The sequence below is a fragment of the Macrotis lagotis genome, chromosome 2 (genome assembly GCF_037893015.1).
Source record: "Macrotis lagotis isolate mMagLag1 chromosome 2, bilby.v1.9.chrom.fasta, whole genome shotgun sequence".
Classification (NCBI taxonomy): domain Eukaryota; kingdom Metazoa; phylum Chordata; class Mammalia; order Peramelemorphia; family Peramelidae; genus Macrotis; species Macrotis lagotis.
In genome coordinates, this window is record NC_133659.1 from 252968100 (window position 1) to 252974099 (window position 6000).

General features: G+C 42.2%; 1 protein-coding gene across 1 annotated transcript in view; it reads right to left on the reverse strand.

Annotated features, from left to right (window-relative positions):
* The window catches only part of HOXC4 (homeobox C4), a 142772-nt gene that overhangs the window by 111165 nt on the left and 25607 nt on the right, over nt 1-6000 (reverse strand). The window lies entirely within an intron of this gene.

Sequence of the window (6000 nt, forward strand, 5' to 3'; positions counted from 1 at the left end):
GTGTGGCATTGCCTCTGGGTGGAGGCAAAAGTGAGGCCGCAGGTGGGGGTTCATTTGACTCTATTCCTTACCCCCCCTCCCTTCCTTTTCCTTCTCCCCCTCCTTCTCTCTCTCTCTCTCTCTCTCTCTCCCTCCCCCCCACGACATTCCCACCCCCTCACCGCAAGACCAAGGAAAAAGCTCTTCCGACGTGGGACTCAGAAACTCCTCAGGCAGGCTCAGAGGCAGCGGGAGGCTCCGGGTGTCACGAGGGGAAGGCTCGTTAACATTACGAAATGGGGTCATTTGGATAAAATATGATTTTGTTTGGAGGCAGCTCCACAGAGAGGAGACATCAGGCGTATACAGCGCGAAACCGCCTAGGAAAGAGGGCTACATACACTTACTCTCGTTCACTCACTCACACACGCACACACAGCTCTTAATTACTCTGCACCACAGCCCCAGAGTGCTTGGTTGGATCGGCTAGGAGCTTGCATTTCCCCTCCCCCTTCAACCCCACAGTGATTTTCCTCTTTTGCTCACACGAGGTCTTATATTAACGTCAGAAATCCTACATTTCGGGTAGCCGGCTTTATATTTGGAGGAAAGGGTCAAATGGAAGCAAGAAGTCCCTGAAGAAAGAAATCTTACCGATCCTGTCCAAGCTCCTGGTCCATCCCAACAAATTCACATTTCTAGGACCGATAGCTTCCCCCATTGTATGCGATGTTATTTGGGGAGACTGCCTTGTAATCTGTGAAGTTTTTGTGTCTGGGGGGGGGTTAAAAGGTTGGAGAGAGGCAAGACAGAACCGTGTCTACACAGTCAAAAAAAAAGATAGAGTTGGAGCCAGTCTTTTTTTCTTTCTCCACAGAAAAGTGAAAGATTCAGAGGCCAAGAGAGAATGGAAAATCACAAGCATAACTGTTCTAATTCTCCGGTTTATATTTCTAGTATAGGCCACGAAGTTGCAAAACGAGCTCCAAACACAGACAGAGACAGACACTCACAGAGAGAGATACGGAGATAGAGACAGACAGAAACAGAGACAGAAAGAGCTCTTCCCGTCTAGGTGCGCTGAGGGGGGGGGGGGGGGGGGGGGGGAGAAGGACAGAGAATCAGAACACAGGGTTTCCTTCTTGCTTCCTCTTTAATTGGGTTTTATTGGGGGGGGGCTAGCAGGGAGGGACAATGATGGGGACTTGGGGAGTGAAAAGCCATTTAGATGGCAGGCTGGGGAGCATTTACAAAGCAAAGTTTCAGATGCCATTTCCTGGGAAGGGACCAGATCAAAACAACCTCCTCTCTGCGTTTATGACCCTGTCTCTCCTCCCGGCGGAAAAGCGCCTACAATAAAACTCCAGCTTACACCCTACCCACCCCCACCCCCACCCAACACCCCTACACAAGGGGGACTGGAAAATCAAGGAAGCTCAATTCAAAACGGCATAGACAGTAATCACCTTTCCCAGTAACCCTCCCTTACTCCTGACTTTACAACTGGTTAGAAAATTACCTCTCTATTTTTTTTTAATGTACTTACTGGGAAGGATTTTCTCCAACTTCTATGCAATCAAGAAATCCAAGGTGATTTAAGCAACAGATATTCCAATGACCAGTCCCCCAAGGCAGTGAGGAAAAGGAAGAGGAGAGCAAAGTAAGATAAAGATTTCCCTTTTCCCATTAACCCAGTTTAGTCACTATCCTAGCCAGGACAGAAATAAACATTAAAGGTCACCCAGGGGAAGGATCCGTTGTCAGTAGGGTCTGCTAGGTGGGTTTAGGTTTCTGAGGCACGAAACTAGGAAGGACTGGGAATTGCCAGAGAGATGGGGATAGGTAAAAGGGAAAAGAAAAAGATGAGTGGGAAAGGTTGGTTTAAATGGTTTGGAGAAGAAACCCTAACATCTTGCCCTTTGGAGAAACTGGAATCTCTGATACCTACACAGATCTACAGACACAAACATGCACATGTTTGTACATACAGCCACAAATATAGAACTACAAAGAGATTTATAGTTATATATTATATATGCACTCATTTTTATGTGAGCATATAGTGCTACTTACTGGGAATCTCTCTACACATCTGTGGGCTTGAGTATAAATAAGCACATCTCCTTACACACAGGAACACACCAACATTGGATGCAATATATTACATTACATACCAGATGTTATGTTTGATATCCCCAGTTACACCTGGGATTCCTTATCCTGGAATTCCTAAAGTATGTTCTAAATCAGATGTTGAACCTGGTAGTGAGTTCTTCCCAGGGTATATGAATGCTATAAAAAGGGGGGTGGGGTGGGAATCTTGGGATAACAGAACCAAACTCATCCAGCACACATTGACCAACATGATAATCTAGTATGGTTTGCAACACATTGAATGCACATTCTTAAGGACTATGGGAAATAATCTAATCCAATATTTTAAATTTATTATTGAGGAAACTGAAGCTCAGACAGGAAAATCACATCATAGTAACAGAACTAGAATTTTAATTCCTATCCTTTGATATCAAATCTTTCCACTTTATCATATACTTTTTTTTCTAATGGGATTTCTTTCTTCATTCCCTAGGGAATCTTGGGAAAATGAAGAACTAGATCTCTAAAGGAATAGGGCAAAGATTAATATTGTCTCTCAATGTATCCCTTATATTCTACTCTACAACAAATACTCTCTGCCCCCAAGTGTTGAAGACCCTCCCAAGCCTTTACCACTGGAATAACAGACGGAAAGGAAAAGTTACTAAGCAGACATTCCTAATTTATTTAGGCTTCATAAAAAGAGGAAACTAAAGAAGAATATCTCCTTTCCAGTTCTCTTTTCCATTCAATATCTCTCTCTTGATATCTCAACAAAACTCCTTTCCAAAGAGATACTTTGCTATCTTCTTTTCAAAATTAGATCCCCCCCCGCCAAGCATGTTTACTAAGGTGTCAAATTCAGAACCTTTCTCTAGGAAAAAGACCCACCAAAGTGGCATCTATGCAGACATAACCAAAACAAATATATTAAAACCTTCAAACAAAACTTTCATCCCTACCTCTCTCCCTTCACACCTACTAATCCTGATAGAGAGTGGTAGTTGGTTTAACTTTAACAATCCCCAGGGCCTTGTCTTTACTGGACTGAAATTCTCCAGATAAAATGTTTCCCTGTGACAAGATCAGCATGATTACTGTATTCTTCCTCCACCCCCATCCCTCACAGATCTGGTGGCTTAAATTATCTGAAATCCAATCTGGTGATACTGAATACTGAGAATCTAGTTTCTAAGATATCTCCCCCTTCCCCCCCCATCATTTAATATCAAAGAGGGAGATGTGGGATGGGTGATCGGGCGACTGTAGAAATAGATTTTTGGATTAAATATTCAATCTCTTCCTATCTTCTCCTTTCCCAAGGTTTTTTTTTTACCTGATCTCAGAGGTCCTTGTCCATGTGGGTATTTGTCCCCCCACCTCCCCTTCCTAATTTAGAAAAGCAAATAAAAACAGGGAACAAGCCAGAATGGAACAATAGACACTCCAACTTTCTCATCATTTAACTAATTAGGAATCCTCCCCCTTCCAGAGCCCAACTTTAAAAAGGGGAGAGAATCCCTTCCAGCAAGATGAGAGACAGATAAAATCACTTGAGATTTTATGATATATCTGAAGTGGGAGGTTGGTGGGAAATGAGGGGTTAGAAGTAAAGGAGAGGAAGGTAGTTTTTTCATTTCTTACTGGCCTCCATGAGAGTCCAACCTGGGAAAATCTTCCTTTAATAAAGTTTTGAGAAATGAAGTTTGAATTTTGAGGCAAAGAAGGTCCTAGGTCCCTGTATTTCCCAGGGTTTTGACTTCAAGATAGAGAATTGTAAATTGATTCATCCAACTTTTCTTGCCCTCTTATAGATTGTCTCACACAGACATAGACATTTAGATGAACTCTTGTTGAATATATATATATATATATACACTTAAATGGAGCACTTACACTCACACACTTAGACCCATTGATGCACTATCATTCACACTGATATGCAGAGATAGTCTCTATAGACATACACTTGCAATCTGCTAGACTTGCACACACATATATTTACATTCTCTCTTATACTGATCCACATTCTTCTCTGGATAAAATAGCCTTAAATCAAATCATTTTTTGAAGAGAAAAGGAGGGAAGACTTAGAGATCCAAACTCAGGCTTTATGGAAGGAATATCCACTTGGTTATTGACCTTTTTTAGACTTTCTTCACCCAATCCCCATTAATTTTAGGCTTCTTCCCCCAAAAGGACCCACCAAACTCCACTTTTACAAAATCTTCACTCCTTTCCTCTCTTTAAACATTTATTTCCACACTTTGAAATTTACTCATTTCTACCACAAACTCTCGCCCCATTTTTGAAGACACTATATATCCAGGAAGGTCATCAAAACCTTACTTAAAAGGGAAGTTTCTAGACTATCTCTTTTTACCTCCCCTATCATCACACCGAACAACAACACTAGCATCTGGGCTAACAACAAAAATAAAACTTCAGAGAAATTTAGGTACTTATGAGATTAGTCTTTAAAAGTCTGCGTTTGAGTCAAGGGAAGTGAAAGCTTCAGATCTATTCTTGCTTGTAAAATAGAATCCATGAAAGCTCACAATCTAACACAAAGGGGTCCAACACTTAGAAATCATTCGGACAATACCCTCCCACCCCACCCTTTAGCCTGAATAATTCTTTAGATTTTGGACTTTTAGAAATCAGATTTGGATACGAGACCCCATCGTTCTCAAAATCAGGACTCCCCAAGACAGGATGGGGGCAAATGGGAGAGAGAGTGTCACAAAGAGAAAGCCAGCATTGGTGAGAGTAGATTAATGGTGGGGGTGGGGGTGAGTGTGGGTGACTAAGGAAAGATATGGGGGGAGGGAAACAGAGAAAGAGACCCAAGCACTTTTTGTTGATTGGCTGGCGTAGGGCATGTGACCCTGCTTAGCGCATGCCTGATTGGTTGCTTGACCTCTCCCTGGGTTAGAGACCTAGGAACAAAAATACAAGCCTTCCCTCCTGCTGCAGTGGGGATACCTTGGCACCTGATGAAAGGACAAGCGATATTTCAAGCCCCTCCTCTCCAGAAGGGAGCCAAGTTCATGTAGAGGTGGTTCGGCCGTAAGAAAGACCAAGAAGTAGCCCCTATTTTCCTATTTCCCTGGTCAAAAGGACAAAACAGTAAAAGGACCAATACAAAGTGCAGTAGGAAAGGAGTGGAGGCAGGGAAATTAAATGGTTACCCAGGTAAGAGAGAGAGAGCCCAAGTGAGTTAGAAGAGAACCTTCGCTTGGATTTGTGTGTAAAACACCCATCACATATACACGTTTGTATTTATGGCTGAGTTTGTATGTGAGCCTTAAATCTTTGTACTGATGCAGATTGTATATCCATGTTTGTCTTAACTCTCAGAGCTCCTGACTTCATCCTTTCCTCAGAAAGAAACTGAACTGTCCCTTCCTTCAAAGCCATGGGCATAAACAAGAAAGCCAGAGCAGTCGGATGAGGAGGAAGTGATAGGTGGTATACCCAATTCTAGCCCAACGCTCCAGAGAAATCCGGATCTGTACACCCTATCACTTTCCATTTTATAGAAAATCCTCCAAAAGGTGGGAATTAGAGTAAAAGAAGAGTAGAAGTTAGAAATGGGAGAGGAAGAAATATTCTTAGGAGACAATTAACTAGGCAGAAGGCTCGAGAGGATTAGGAAAAGTGAAGGGACATCTGAAGAGAGATGATTAATAAGTGCATAAATGAGTATGAATAAATGGTTATTAATAGAAAGATTAGTCAAGGGAGTAATGTCGAAGAAAGGATTGCCTGATAGTTAACTTAGAGATGTCAAGCTGAGGGAAAGAGAGGCTGGGCTTCCTCACTTTCCAAATGAAGGGAAAGGAGGCTTTTGGAGACTTTTATTTGGCTAAGTCTAAGTAGTAAACCAGAGCTGTACAGTGGGAATAAAGAAAAGAGTAGAAT